At 46.7% G+C, this 15,614-nt stretch overlaps 1 long non-coding RNA gene across 4 annotated transcripts in view; it reads right to left on the bottom strand.

Annotated features, from left to right (window-relative positions):
- The window catches only part of LOC120094735 (uncharacterized), a 39,296-nt gene extending 25,832 nt beyond the window's left edge, over window positions 1–13,464 (bottom strand). For 2 of the 4 annotated variants that reach the window (XR_010055050.1, XR_010055052.1), the window contains exon 1: window positions 7,556–13,464. This is a non-coding gene — a long non-coding RNA (uncharacterized LOC120094735). Of the gene's footprint in view, window positions 1–4,263 lie in introns of all 4 variants that reach the window. The other 2 variants (XR_010055051.1, XR_010055049.1) reach the window with 2 other exon arrangements.
- Window positions 13,465–15,614: the final 2,150 nt, after the last annotated feature.

The following is a 15,614-nucleotide window of genomic DNA, read 5'->3' as shown; positions in this document are numbered from 1 at the left end:
CTAGACTTTTCCCCTTTCTGGAGCTGAGGACCGAACCCAGGGCCTTGCGCTTGCTAAGCAAGTGCTCTACCACTGAGCTAAATCCCCAACCCCCAGACAGCTTTTCATAGCTATATAGAACTTTTTCCCCCACAGGAAAACTTTGAGATGCTTATTAGAAAGTTCTGATTCAACAAACAGAAACAAGGTATTTCTGGGTGTTAAGACCTGAACTCTCCAGCTGGAGAGATGGCTCAGTGGTTAAGAGCTCTTTTTCCAGAGGTCCTGAGTTCCCAACAGCCACATGGTGGCTCACAACCATCTATAATGGGATCTGACACCCTCTCCTGGTGTGTCTGAAGACAGTGACAGTGTACTCACAGACAATAAATAAAATCTGTTTTTAATAAGAAATTTAGGGTTCGGTCCCCAGCTCTGAAAAAAAAAAAGAAATTTTATTTAGAAAAAAAAATATCTTTTACTGACCCTGAAATTTACCTTCTCAGCAAGACTGCTTAGCCAGAGACTCTCCTGGATTTTCTGTTTCTGACTCCTGGCAGTAGAATTACTGGCATGTGCTTTTTTTCATGGGTGCCAGAGTTTCAAACTAAAGTCTTCATTCATGCTGGGCCAGCACTTGACTAAGCCATTCTTCCTTCAGCTAAGCTTGTTTTGTAATTTTTTTTTCAGACAGGATTTTACCATATAGTTCAGGTCTGGTTGGCCTCGAACTCTAAATGATTCTGCTTCTTCCTTTTATATCGTACATCTTGGAATTATGAGTTAGGGCAATTATGGCCTACTGGGTACCCACATCTTGATGGACATTCACAGGCCCATCTGGAGAGACAGATTACAAGCTCTTGATGGCATTCTAGGCACAAACTGACTAGAGAGGCCCATGAGCCCCACATTTTCCACCAACACAAGTTAAAAATGTCAGGAGACAGGAAAGAGAGCTCAGTGAGTACAGACACCTCCAGCCAAGCTTGAATTCAGACCCCTGTAAAAGCCGAGCAGGCTTGCTAGGCAGGTCTGTAATCTGAGCACTCTGCAGCAAGATGGAAGGTGGAGACAGGGGAATTCCCAGAAGCTCAAGGATCACCAGACAGTGGCAAACAGGAGGCACCTGCTTTAAGCAAGATGCGAGGCAAGACTCAGTACCTGAGGTGGTTGTCCTCTTACCTTCTGTGTGTGGACACAGAGGACAAATATTAAAAACGAAAAAAGCAATATAGTCTCCCACCCCTCTCCAATCCACTGAACCACAATTTGCGTTTTAACAAGAGCCTTGACATCCCTTTACCCAGATAACACTGAAAGTGTGGCCTGGAGGAGGACAGACTTCAGTCCTGGAAGCCCAGCAGCTCAGCAGAGTGGGGCCATCCTTCTCTAGACCTGTGTGTATAATGCAGAAATGCTATAAGGGAACAGAGCAAGACCTGAAGACTGACCTGGATGCCCTGGAGCCTTTGCCTTGGCTGGAAGGAGGCCTGACTGTAGTATGCATGGATGGGTGCTCTGCCCTGTGCCTCCAAGCCCTTGGGTGACAAAGCCATTCCATGAGAGGTGAGCTGGGCTCCTCTCCCAAAGTCCAGGGTCATTGCACATTAGACCACTGACCATGCGTCTCTGTAATCAGAAGATATCCCAGGGGCCTTGTCTTTCAGATTGCTTCACCTGGTGATGGTCAAGAACACTGTGTGAGGTGCTTCCCCCTCCAGGACCTTTGACACAGCTTAAAACAAGGAGCCTACAGCTCTGCTCTGCCCAGACCGATCTCATGGTGCTGTTCCTACTATGCTTTCTTTCACAGTGTAGTTGTTTTTTTTGTGTGTGTGTGTGTGTGTGTGTGTGTGTGTGTGTGTGTGTGTGTTGTTACACTGTATTACAAACATTTTATTTTTATATTTTCTCTTTTTTTAATGTATTATTATTGCTGGGCATGCTAGATAGAGACAGGTGGTTTTCTGAGTTGGAGGCTAGCGTGTCGTGTCTATAGAACAAGCAGCAGGACAGCCAAGGCTACACAAAGAAATCCTGTCTTGAAACCTGCCCCGCCTGAGAAAAGAAAAACAATCAAAACAAAAACAATTATTATTAAAGATCATCAAACCATGTGCACATGTTTCTGTGCACATGCGTGTGCATGTGTGTGTGCATGCCACAGCTTGATGGATGAAACTCAGGCTATCAAGTCACACAGGAAGTACCTTACCTCCTGAGTCACCTCCCAGGCCCCCTCTTTCTTTTGTGACAGAATGTCACTATTTCAGCCCAGGCTGGCCTTGAACTCCTGCCTCCGTCTCTCTTGTGCTGGGATTACAGGCATACAACACCACACCTGCTCTATTACAGCTTTTTTAGTACCAGCTACTCAGGAGGCTGGCATGCAAGAATCACTTAACTCAGGAGTTAAGGCCAGTCAGGGAAACATAGCAAGACCCTGAATTAAATTTGTATTTAATTTGCTTAAGGAGCTGGGGAAACAACTCAGTCAGTGAAATGCATGCCACACAAGCATGAGGGGTTGAATTTGGATTGCCAGCACCCACACAAAAGCTAGGTATTGATGGTACACACCTGTAATTCAGCTGGGGGAAAGAAGGCAAGAGGCAAGGAGGGCCATGGAAGACAGTCAAATCCTTGGAGCCTGCCGGACATCCAGTCTTAGTGAGATCTAGGGTCGGTGGGAAACTATTCTCAAAAAAAGTAAGATGTAGGGGGACTGGGGAAAACACCTGACCTGTCTCTGGCTTCTACATTCAAGTGTGCACACATGTGCATACAAATACACTACCCACACACATACAAAAATAAATAAAAAAGAAACAAGGACCAACTAGAAAGAAATTAAAGTGCCGGCAGGATAGGAAGGCTTGCTCCTGTAACCCAGCACTAGTGAGGCTGAGACAAAAGAAGGCTGAGAGGCCTAGGCTTGGACCACAGAATAAAATCTAGTCCAAAAGAGAAAAAAAAAAAGAGAAAACGAAAAAGTAGAAAAGTATTAAAAAAAAAGTATTAAAAGGGTTCATTTACCTACCGCACCCCAATTTTACAGCTTTTGACCTTTGACCACCCTGGGCTTTCTTAGTTTTCTTGTTCCTTTCAAGAATAATCATTAGCACTGGTCCCTTTTATCTTAAGCCTAGTTGAACAATTTAATGTAAAGTTGGACCTAAGACTGGATTTTGCACCTCGTAGCAATAACAGAAGGTAAGAATGCTCTTAAGGAAGAGGGCTTTCATTCTGTTTTAAGTTCACATTACTGTTCTTCAAAGATCTATAAAACAGAAACGCCTCTAACCTGTAACCCCCACTTGCTCAAGGACAGATAACTTCCCGAAATGCTGGGGACTGTTACTCGATTAAGATAACGAGTCACGTGTTTCACTACAAGGTAAACAAGGTTGGTTGTAATTCAAGCACTGTAGAGTGTGTGGATGGAACACTGTCAAGAGTTTGAAGCCAGCCTGGGCCTCTCAGTCTAGGGTCTGTGAAAATTCTGAGGGCTAAGAAAAAGCTCGGCTGAAATTTAATATAGGCATTACGAATCTGATGCCTGTTCATCAATCATCAGACTGGAAAACACACACACACACACACACAGCACACATACCCACACATAGACATACACACCACACACACATATAGCATATATACCATATACATACTACACACATCACACCACACACACATCACACAGACCACATACTTCATATACCCCACACACATCACACACGCTACACACACCACACACATACACCCTATACGTGACACATACAATACACAGACCACACATTACATACACCACATATACTACACATGACACATACACTACACATGACACACACACACTTCACATCACACACACTACACACATCACATACACACACATACACACACATATACACCACACACACATACATACCACACATATATACATCACATGCACACTACACACACCACACATCACACATACACCACACACACATATATCACACACACTACACACACCACACATCACATATACATACACACACTACACACCACACACACACACACAGTCTTTCCTAACCCTGACACATGCTGTGTCCATGTAGTATGATTGTACTTGTTCTTCCACATAACAGAACCCAAGGAGGCTAATTCCTCTTCCCATGCTGTTGTAAATAGCTTCAAAGACCTTTCCTCAGACCACCCAGTTAGAAAGCAGTGGAGCTGGGTGCACAGCCTGGGAGCCAGGCTGGGGGAGGCCTGCAGACTGTCTGGAAGGAGCCTTACCAGAAGCCATCTGAGGTACAGAGAGTGAAGTCATGAAGACCCCCGTGGAAAGGAGACCATGTAGACATCTTCAGGAAGGCAGTGAAGCAGACTCTACAAGGACAGAGACTGGGACCTGCCTGGGCTTAGGAGATTTTTTTTTTTTTAAGCCAGGCGTAGTGGCAACACACTTTTAATCCTTTTGATTCCAGCACTCCGAAGGCCAAAGCAGGCAGATCTCTGTAACTTCAAGGCCAGCCTGGATTACATAGTGAGCTCCAGGACAGCAAGAACTACTACTACACAGTGAGATCCTGTCTCAAAAAACTAACGACCAAACCAAACAAACAAAACAAAAAATCATTTTGTTTCATTCATCTATTTTCGAGGCTGGTCTTACTTTGTAGCCTTGGCTGTCCTGGAACTCACTTAGTAGACCAGGCTGTCCTGGAACTCACAAATGAACTGACAAAGATTTGTCAGCCTCTACCTCCCAAGTGCCGTGATTAAGACACGTGTGCCACCAGGCCTGGAAAGGTTCTCAAACTCTGGCCTTTACCTCCCCAGTCTGTTGGTATTCTGTCTAAGCTCCACCCGCACAGCTACCTGGCAACAGTCAGGTATGCTCCGCCCACAGTTGCCTGGCAACAGCCATCTGTGCCAGACTATAAAGGGGGCTGCTTGCCCCCTCCTCTCCCTCTTACTCCTCTCTTGCTCTCTGTTCTCTTCTCTTCCCTGCTCTTACCCTTGTCCCTTTCTCTCCCCATCCCTCTCCACCTTCCCTCCACGTGCCCATGGCCGGCTTTTCTTTCCTCTTTTCTACTCTTCTCTCATTAACCCTCTCCACGTGGAACCATGTTGGTTTGGTGTGTTCTGTCTGGACTTGGGCCGAGATTTAAACCCCAACATAGTCACTATGCCCCATTTAGGCAAATCTATTTCATTCCTTCTCCCTCCTTTTCCTCCTCCACAATATGGAGTGCCATTTGGATTAATGAGCCACACAGAATCGAGGCTGCACCCCCTAACCTTGTTACTCTCCTGAGACCTGAACATTTCTTGTCACATTAACCAAGACAGGGCGGCTCCTCAAACAACCACACTTAGGAAGTGCAAAGGTTAGAAAAAGGAGGTTGAATAAAGGTGGGAGGGAAGTTTTCCTGAAGCCTGCAGAGGGGGTGTGTGGTGTTTTTAAATACAAGGGTTGGGGGCTGGAGAGATGGCTCAGTGGTTAAGAGCAATGACTGCTCTTCCAGAGGTCCTGAGTTCAAACCCCAGCAACCACATGGTGGCTCACAACCACCTGTGATGAGATCTGATACCCCTTCTGCTGTGTCTGGAGGTATGTATAATAATAATAATAATAATAATAATAATAATAATAATAATAATAATAACTAATTATATAATTTATGTATATTAAATTTTATATGTAAAATCTTTTTAAAAATTAACAAGGATCCACCCTTTTCTACTAACATCAGAGGGCCTTGAGCAGTTGAGTAGTAGTTTCAGGTCAACCTGGTCAACTGCCAGGACTACGAAATTGTAGAAACTCAGAAACAAAACAAAACAAAGAGGGGCTGGGGATTTAGCTCAGTGGTAGAGCGCTTACCTAGGAAGCGCAAGGCCCTGGGTTCGGTCCCCAGCTCCGAAAAAAAGAACCAAAAAAAAAACAAAAAAAAACAAAACAAAGAACAAAACAAAACGACAAGAAACTCAAAAGGCCATTTGCATAAAGTATAGTGGGAAATATAAAAAGATTTGAAAACCTTGTTCAAACCCCAGGGACTGGAGTTACAGATGGCTGTGAGCTGCCATGTGGATGCTGGGAATCAAACCCAGGTCCTCTGGAAAAAGAGCCATCTTAACTGCTGAGCCATCTCTCCATCCCCATCAGAGGTTTCTTACTTTGTGAGTGGCCAGATTATCTTGGACCACCTTTGTTTCCTTTATCAGCCATTCACTGCCCACTTGTGTGGCTCACCTAAGGTCCTGTGACAATCAGTTAAACTCCCTTTGGACCGAGCTAAGGAAGCACCATCCCAGGATATAAGAATGTCAGCATCTGTGTGGTTAGAGAAGGGTGGAGTGAGGAGAGCCAGCAGGCCACAGGGCACAGCCAGCAGGAACTTTGTTATGCTAATAAGCAACGCAGACCTTTCTCTCTTTTGGACCTGACACCTCCCCACCTGATGTTTCCACCAATGTATTATTTTATTTTAAATCTGTATTTTTATTTTTTTCTAATTAATATTTAACGTATTCTTTGTATTTTACGTTTGTAAATGTACATGCATTTGTACCACATGAATATCTATGGAGTTTGGAATAGAACACTCCATTTCCTGAAACTGGAGGTGCCAATGGTTGTAAGCCTCCGTGTGAATGCTGGGAATTGAACCCGTGTTCTCCCCAAGAGCAAGTGCTCTTAACCACTGAGCCATTTCTCCCAGCCCTCCTCCCAACCGCCCCCCATCCAAAGTATTTTTAAAGTACTCCAATTGATGACTCCCCTTTGTTCTGTTACTAGATGAGGAAGGAAATGCTATGGTGTTGAAATATGGCATTAGGGCGGGGCCTGAATACCTACCTGTTCCCAGCCCTTGGCCACTCTTACTCAATAACAGAAACCCTGTCCCAAAACAAAACAAAACAAACGGCCTTGTCCAGCAGACAACTGTTCTAGCACTGAGCTTCAATCCACAGGCCAACAGTTAGATTATTTTTGGAAGCTCTGCTTATAGATGGGGGAAGCTCAGTAAGAAATAGTTCATCATAAAATATTCTGGACCCAGGGCTGGGAATATAGCTTACTTTAGGCCTTTAGGTACAATCCTCAGGGAGAGATGAGAGAAACGGAGTATGAGAAACAAGAAGACATTGGATAGAAACTGCCTGGGTCAGGATTAGAGAGCTATGGGCCGAGTCCTGGGCTGGACCTGGAAGACAGGCGGAGAGGCAGATTCCAAGGAAACACTGAGTGTTGGAGGAAGTTCTAGAATCTCCCAGCTGTGTGGCACCACACCCACTTTTGTTTTCATTTTGAGACAGTCTCCCTCGGGAGCACAGTCTGGCCTGGTCCTTGCCACAATCCTTCTTACTTAAGTCTCCCGAGTGCCATGATTCCAGACATGAAACCGCAGTGCACAGCACTTTGTGCTTTTGTTCTCTGGAGTTTCCCTGTACAGTGAAGGGGGCCCTGACTCCCATCCCGTTCTGTTAAGGTGACTGACTCTCCGCAAACGTCCGAGGGACAAATGCTTTTCGATCAATGAAGTGAGTAGTGTGTGAGCACTAGGGTTGGACTTACAAGATTGTGAGGGTGATGGGGCTTTCAGGCTGTGATCTCTTCTCCCATTTCTTTCTACTTCCACTGATTGGCTCCAGGGCAAGGGCCGGGCAGAGACCGGAATAGAAGAGCTAAATTTATCCTAGGAGCCCGGGTGTGGCAGCAGCTCAGGCTGCCTGGCCTAGATGGAGGCGGTGCTCAGCGGCCGCCTCCCTAGGAAATGAGATCTCTCCGCGGTGGAGGAGCTGCCCTCTGGAATTTCCCCGCAGCGCCGCCCTGCTAGGAGGGACCTGGAGAGACCAACCGAAACATGGTGTGCAGCCGGCGGAGACGCCCGAGACCCACAACCAGCCCCCGTACCCGAACCCCTCTTTTCACATCTGCATTTAAGTTTTTTTTTTAAAGATGCATTTTACGTAAGGGGGATAGGCAAGTGCCACAGTCCACCTTTCTCTCCTCCTAACATGTCTGTCCCTGGGATCAATCAAACTCGGGTGGTCAGGCATGGCGGTTTATTCCTTTACTAGGTAGCCAATTTGCTGAACCCCATTTTTTGTCTTCTTAATGCTGAGTATCCAGCTTAGGACGAATCCACCAACACTGAACTGCACCCCCCACCCACCCACCCCAAGACAATTTATTTGAGACAAGATCTCATGTAGGCCCTTCAGGCCCCAAACTGGTTACATAGCCAAGGCTGATATTAAAATCAAAATGGTGGTCTGGAGAGATGGTTCGGTGGATAAGAGCACTTGCTGCTCTTCCAGGAGAACCCAGGTTTGAATCTTTACACCTAGTAGCTCCCAACAGTCCGGAACTCCTGTTCCAGGGGATCCGATGCCCTCTTCTGGTTTCTTTGGACAGTGCAGGCAAAACATACACATTAAATAAACAAGTGTGTACAAAAATAAACAACAAAAATCGACACGGAACAAAACTCCCAGAGAACATTAGAACGTTTTCTAGCTATTTCATATGGGTCTCTCATAGTCCAAAGTTTTAAAATTCCTAAAAACGGAACAAAAATTACCAGACATGGTGTCGAAGCAAAGAAATCCTCCTTTGGGTAACAATTTCAAAGGAAAGGTTGAGTGGCACTCCCTCACCCAGGCACCTTGTGAGGATAAGTTATTTTCTCTAAAGTCAATCGCAGGCAGGGGTGACTAGAGTCCTCCATGGTCACTTTCAGGTTCAAGGAGGACTCGCTTCCGTGGCTAAATGGAAACTTCCAGTTGTAGCATTGTAAGAGAATACAAGTCTTGCACGCTAAAACCAGGGGAGAGCTGTCACAGGCTGGGGGTGTGGCTCGTGGTGTAGTGTACTTGCCTACCCAGCGAGCGAAAGACCTTGGCTTCGATCCTTACTTAGTACGGTCAGGGAAAGAGGAGAGCGGGAGGAGTGAATTAGAGAGCTCATTACTTCATGAGAACCTTGCCAGCCAGGAACACCGGCAAAGCAGGCTATGCATAAGCTACTGAACTGAAGAGAGCCTTAAGGGACACACCCAGATACATTGCATTGCCTGGCAATGCATCAGGCATGACGCACTCTTACTGTTTGGGTACAGGCAGAGTCACGGGAGGCAGCTGCTCCAGGCAGTTTCTGACTGTGCACTTGTCCACTGGGAAAAGCCTCCTAGTCACAGGTCACGAGCTGCTGGGCTGCTAAGAAGCCCACTAGCCACATCCAGACACAGACATTATTCACACAAAGGCTCCACCCACCGATGCTTGTTATCACACACACACTTCTGAGTGGTCAGTCTAGACTCCTCGCCTCCTCTTGTTTCCTTTTGGAAAACCTTCAGCTTTTCCGTTTTAATCAGGCACTGACGAAACTGTCTATTTCTGTCATCTCGGAGTGTTAGCCAAAGATTGTACTTTTGAAATACCCACAGTAACTTACAAATAACGCCTCTGACCTTTGTTTTGAGATTTTTTATTATGCTAATACCAAGCACGGGGTGTAAATGCTTAGAGGGCAATTTTGGTTTTGTTTGTTTTGAGTTAAGACTTTGTAGTCCTGACTGGACTGGAATTCCCTGGCCATCTGCCTCCTGAGTGCTGGGATCACAGGTCTACATCACCTTGTGTGTCTCTTTCTCTTTTTCTGAGATAGGGCTTGCCTGTGTAGCCCTGCCTATCCTGGAACTGGAGCTGTAGACCAGGCTGGCCTTGAACTCGGAGATCTGCCTGCCTCTGCCTCTCGAATGCTGGGACGGAAGGCATGCACCACCACTCAGCTCACCTTGTTTTTATGTGGCATTTAGCACTAAACCCAGGAATCTGAGTATGCAAAACAAGCACTCTGCCAATTGAGATACATCTCCAGTCCTCTGTGTTTTGACACAGAGATTCAGTATGGAAGGTCTTGCTGGCTTGGAACTTGCTATCTAGACCAGGCTATTCTAGAACTTACCCTAGATCTGCCTGCAAATGAAAGGATTAAAGCCTTGTGCCACGACACCAGGCCACCCTACTTTTCTCCACGACACCAGGCCACCCTACTTTTCTCTCTCACAAAAGATTTATTTATTTTATATATATGAGCGATCTATCCACATGTATGCCCAAATGCTACAAGAGGGCATCAAAGCCCATTACACATGGTTGTGAGCCATCATGTGGTTGCTGGGAATCGAACTCAGGACCTAGGGAAGAGCAGCTTGTACTCTTAACTGTTGAGCCATCTCTCCATCCCCCACCCCTTTTAAGACAAGGTCTCAGTGGACCCCTGGGTGGCCTGGAACTCAGTTTATAGACCAAACTGGCCTTGAATGCAGAGATTCACCTGCCTCTGTGTAGGGAGAGGAGGAAGCCTTGAGTGAATGTGTATTGTTGACACCGGCACGGCCACGTGGAATGCTCTAAGCCTGGGGCCCATAGAACACTGACAAAGCTTTACCCATAGAGTCTAGGCTGAAGAGAGATGTCAAAGGTTCCCTAAAGCGTCTGAGTGGATGTGAGTAACCAGTGTATACAACTGGTACCTAATTACAGCTTCCTCCTCTGGGATGTTTGCACACTGAGGCTTACTAACAAACCACTGAGCAGGTCGTAGGTTCCCTCTGGGTGTCTCCATTTCAGAACATACTCCCACCTGATCTCTGCTTGCCTGCTGTGTCCAGTCTTCATTCACTCACCATCTCTACTCAGAGTTCCAGGTTCTCAGTGGACCTGGTGCCTCTGCCTCCTCGGTGACACTGCTAGATGACGTTAGTCCTGCCTGGCAGTTTTAAGTATTAATAAAGTGTACTTCAGGTATATCTGGGTTTAAGGCACGGGCAAGCTCATCAGTTACAGTGATTATTAAAAGTCTCTGGGGTAGAGAACACTGGCTGCTTTTCCCGAGGGCCTGGTTTTTGTTTCTGTCATAAACACGGTGGGTCACAATGGTCTGTAATACTGGTACTGGGCCATCTCATGATCTCTTCTGGGCTCCAGTCACCAAGCACACATGGTGCACTGACTTTCATGCAGGCAAAGCACCTGTACATATGCATTTTTTAATGATAATAAAATTCTCACTGGTATGGCCTGCTTCCAAGGAGAAGGGAAGGTAAGAGGGAGAGGGTGCAGAGGGAGGAAAGGAGGTAGAGAGGAAGGGAGGGAGACGGAGGGAGGGAGGAGGGAGACAGGAGGAGGGAGACAGGAGAGGGAGACAAGGAGGGAGGAAGAAAACAGGGAGGGAGGAGGGAGACAGGAGAGAGGGAAGAGGCAGGTTTTCTCACTGATTAGTTTAAGTAATTGGAAGAGGAAATTTATTTATTTGGTTATTATAAGTATCCTTAGTTCTATTCATTGTGCGTATGCTCTTGTGCATGTGCACTCGTGAATGAATGAACCAATGTAATTGACTGAATGCAGGCCTGTGTTTTCAGGCTCATGTGGAGGTCAGAGGGTAATTTTGGGGAATTTAGATTTTGAGATGGGGGTCTTATGCATTCCAGAACAGGCTGGAAATTACTATGTAGCTTGTGCGAAGTTCAAGAACACCTCCTCCTGTCTCTACCTTTCCAAGTGCTAAGGTGACAGTTGTATGCCATAATACCCAGTTTTGCAAGTTGCCAGGGATCACTCCAGGGCCTCGTCCTTATGATAGGAAGGCCTTCTACTACCTGAACTAGACCTCTACCCTGAAGGTGACCCCGATTTGGGAAATTTTCCATATCTCCGAAGCTGATACTTGCCAATTCTCAATTCACCCCTTTTGTTTTGTCTTTTTTGAGACAGGGTTTCTCCGTGTAGAGAAACCTGGCTGTCCTGGAACTCACACTGTAGACCAGGATGGCCTCAAACTCAGAGATCTGCCTACCTCTGCTTCCCAAGTGCTGGGATTAAAGGCGTACCACCAACCATCCAGCTAAATTCACTCCTCTGAATGTTCACGTTTCCTAAGGCTGCTCTGATATGTCCACCTTCCTCTCTGCAACACTACTGCTTGTACTCAGACAGACAGGAAAGCCGACCTAGACCAGCTGATCTTGATTCAGGGTTCCAAGTGCCTTTCTTTCCCCTCCCTTAACAGCCTTCTCTGAGCATAGCCTCTGGGGGGGGGAATCTGGTATCCCTCGCTGAAGGTAAGGTAAAAAGTCCGAGATCAGTTCCGGGTTTTGAAGACCCACCAATCCCTAAGCTCAAAAATCCACCAATCCCTGAGCTTCTCAAGTTCAAGACCTGAAATCCTACCAATCCCTGCCCGGGAAATCTCAGCCTCTAAGAAATCCTCTATAAGCTTTGCCTTACCCTCAGTTCAGAGAGGCAGCCGCTCGCTTTTGTCTTTCCCAGTTAGTCGCCTGTGTGAGGTTTGTTTTGCAGCCCTACTCTGTAGTGTTCCTTACCTTTCTCTTCAGAACCGCCACATTTACACTCAATGCATTTAAGGTTTATTTCCCCTGGTTCTACCCTAAACGATATTTCCGCCTCCCCAAGAACAATTTCTTCAGGGTTTAAAAGGAAAGCTCCAGGGTGGACAAAGTGTAAGTCTCAGCGGCCGCCCTGAGGAGAAAACGTTAAGCTAAGATGGTGGTCAATCAGTCACGTGGTGGACAAGCATAGTGAGAGGGGGAACTCCGGAGAAAGTCAGGAAGCCCACAGTGGTGGCCTGAAGGACGTACATTTCCTGACGACTGAGAGATTTGCACCCTGGGCTCCAGTTGGTGCTTTTGGGGGAGGTTGTGGGACCTTTGGAGGGGGAAGATTTGCAGGAGGAATACTCCTGGGGGCTCTGATGAGTTTATAGTTTTCCCCCTTATTTTAGTTATTTTTTTATTCAATTGCTATGACAAAACACTATGACAAAGGAAACTTATAAAAGAAAACGTTTAATTTGGAGCTCACAATTAAAAAGGGTTAGAGTCTATGACTGTAGTGGTGACGAGCAAGGCAGCAGGCAGGCAGGCAAGGTGGGGCAGTAGCTGAGCACTTAACCTCATCCACAAGCAGAGAGAACTAACTAGGAATAGTGTGGCTTTTGAAACCTGGAGAGGTGGCTCAGTGGTTCAGAGCACTGACTGCTCTTCCAGAGGTCCTGAGTTCAATTCCCAGCAACCACATGGTGGCTCACAACCATCTGTAATGAGATCTGATGCCCTCTTCTGGTGTGTCTGAAGACAGCTACAGTGTACTCACATAAAATAAGTAAAAATTAAGCCAAACAAACCTTAAAGCCCACCCCTAGTAACTCACCTTTTCCATCAATGTGACATGTCCTCACCCTTCTCAAATTTCTAGGGACCAAGGGGACCAGATACTCAAACACAAGCCTATGGAGGCCATGTTCATTCAAAACACCAAATCCCACTTAATGTTCTTAACCTGTTCATAACCTGCTTCCCACTTTAGGATGAGAACTCTCAGCTTCCTGCTCCAGCCACACTGCCATGCTGCTTCCCCACCTTCCCCACCTTTGGACTCTTCCCTCTGGAGCTTTAAGCCTTCCTTCTGTAAGGCCACACGATTTTATCACAGCAACAACAACAACAACAAAATAACTAATATGGTACCAGAAAAAGTGTGCTGAGAGCCAGAAGACAAGACAAGAGCTGGGTGAAGTGGCCCTTGGGAGGCAGAAGAAGAAGAAAAAGGAGGAGGCGGGGAGGAGGAGGAAGAGGAGGAGGAAGAGGAAGAGGAGGAAGAGGAGGAGGAGGAGGAGGAAGAGGAGGAGGAGGAAGAAGAGGAGGAGGAGGGACAAAGGCAGGTAGATTTCTGAGCTTGAGGTCAGCCAGCCTGGTCTACAAGACAAGTACAAGGTCAGCCAAGGCTACACAGAGAAACCCTGTCTCAAAAACCAAACACAAACAAGTGGAAATATTTATTTGCCTATGAATGCACATGTGTGTACCATAGTGCAGGTATGGGGGTTAGGATAACTTGTTAGAGATCGTTCTTTCCACTGTGTGGGTCTTGGCGATCCACCTTAGGTCACCAGGCTTGGTGTTTAGCACCTTCACCGTCCATCTGTCCAGCCCCAGACAGCATCTTGCTGCCTAGGCTTGCTCGGCCTGACACTTGCTGTGTAGAGCAGGTTGACCTTAGATTGGAAATGACCTTCCTACTTCTGCCCCATAAGCACTGGGGTTATAGGAAAATCCTACAATACTAGGCCCATCTTTTTGCTTTTTTTAACCTTGTTTCTTGGTTATGAGTACACAGCCCCTGTCTTCAGACAAACTGAAAGAGGGCATCAGATCTCATTACAGATGGTTGTGAGCCACCATGTGGTTGCTGGGAATTGAACTCAGGACCTATGGAAGAGCACTCGGTGCTCTTAACCTCCAAGCCGTCTCTCCAGCCCCAGAACCTTAGTTCTAAACAATAGTTTGCTATAAGTTTTATTGAAAACATAAATGCTGAGATGCCCTGGCTGGGGTGGGGCGGGATGAGGCCTGGCAGTCTCTCCACAGGGCAACCCCTCATCCCCAGGGCTCCTGCTAGGCCTCCTGCCCTGGAATCACATCTTGATAGATATCCTCTCCTTGCACCTTCCATGCTTAGCTTGTAGATGCCCACACTGGATGAAATTCCACCCTTACTCTCTCTGTAGTGGCTACCGCCCCGCCTTAGCCCTTGTCTGGGCAATTAGATCAAGCTCAGATGCCCCAAAGATATACTTGGGCTTGCTGGGAGGCTTTAGACTCCCCTGTTAGAGTCCAGGGCCCTCTGACTTAGGGAGTGGTTTGTTGCTCCCTTCTCTCAGCACTGGGATGGGCTTTTTGCAGTGTTCCCTGTTTGCCTGGAGTCTGAATCCCTGAAGAGGAAAATAATCCCTTTCCGGAGTTCCCATTAATTAAACTCATATGGCAGGAAGAGAGTCTGAAGCGCGCCCGCCACCATTGTCCCCTATTTGAGTCCTTGTCGAGGATCATGCACAAACCATTGTTGTTCTGGGGCCCAGCTGACTGTCCCGATTTGTTGTGTTGTCCAAGTCCCACTGAGTCCCCCTAAAAACCATCACTATGGAAAAAAAAAAAAAACAAACAAAGAAACATTACTAAGGGCAGGAGAGATGGTTTACTGTTCTGTAAACTTCCGCCCAAGCTAGTTAAGACTCAGGAGGTTCTAAAGAAAAATTCAGGAGAGAACAACTCAGCAGTCCCTGGACCTGACCAGAGGCACAAGGCACCTCCCTCCCCAAGTTTATATACGTGGTAAAGTCCAAGCAAGCTTACTGGAAGTGACCTCTGCTTCCTGCTGCCTGCAAAGCCATCAGTCAGCTCAGAGGTCCAGTGTTTCTGAGCCTTAAGCCTTATCCATCAGAGGAGACTGCTCTGCTCCGACACGGGTGTAAGCCAATAGAAAGTCTTTATTAGCTGGCCAGTGACTGCTTTGGGTGTTCAGGATCTCAGTGTAGCACCGAGCCTTTCTCAGGGCGAGCCTTTAAGCACAAAAGCCATGTTCTGGATTGATATGGTTAACAAGAACAGTTAGCCAGAAGCAGAACTACAGAAGCCAACAAGCAAGGCTAGAGGTTTTCCCAGAACTACGGGCTTTGATGGTTTAGTTGTTCATTTTTTTTCCTTTGGCAAGTGGTACTGTCTCTGTGCTGAGTTTTCTGGCCTGAGTGGTATTTCCATCATGGA

This window comes from Rattus norvegicus, chromosome 9, assembly GCF_036323735.1.
Source record: "Rattus norvegicus strain BN/NHsdMcwi chromosome 9, GRCr8, whole genome shotgun sequence".
In the NCBI taxonomy this organism is placed as follows: Eukaryota; Metazoa; Chordata; class Mammalia; order Rodentia; family Muridae; genus Rattus; species Rattus norvegicus.
Note: the sequence above shows the minus strand (reverse complement) of the source record. Positions and strands in the feature narration are given on the sequence as shown.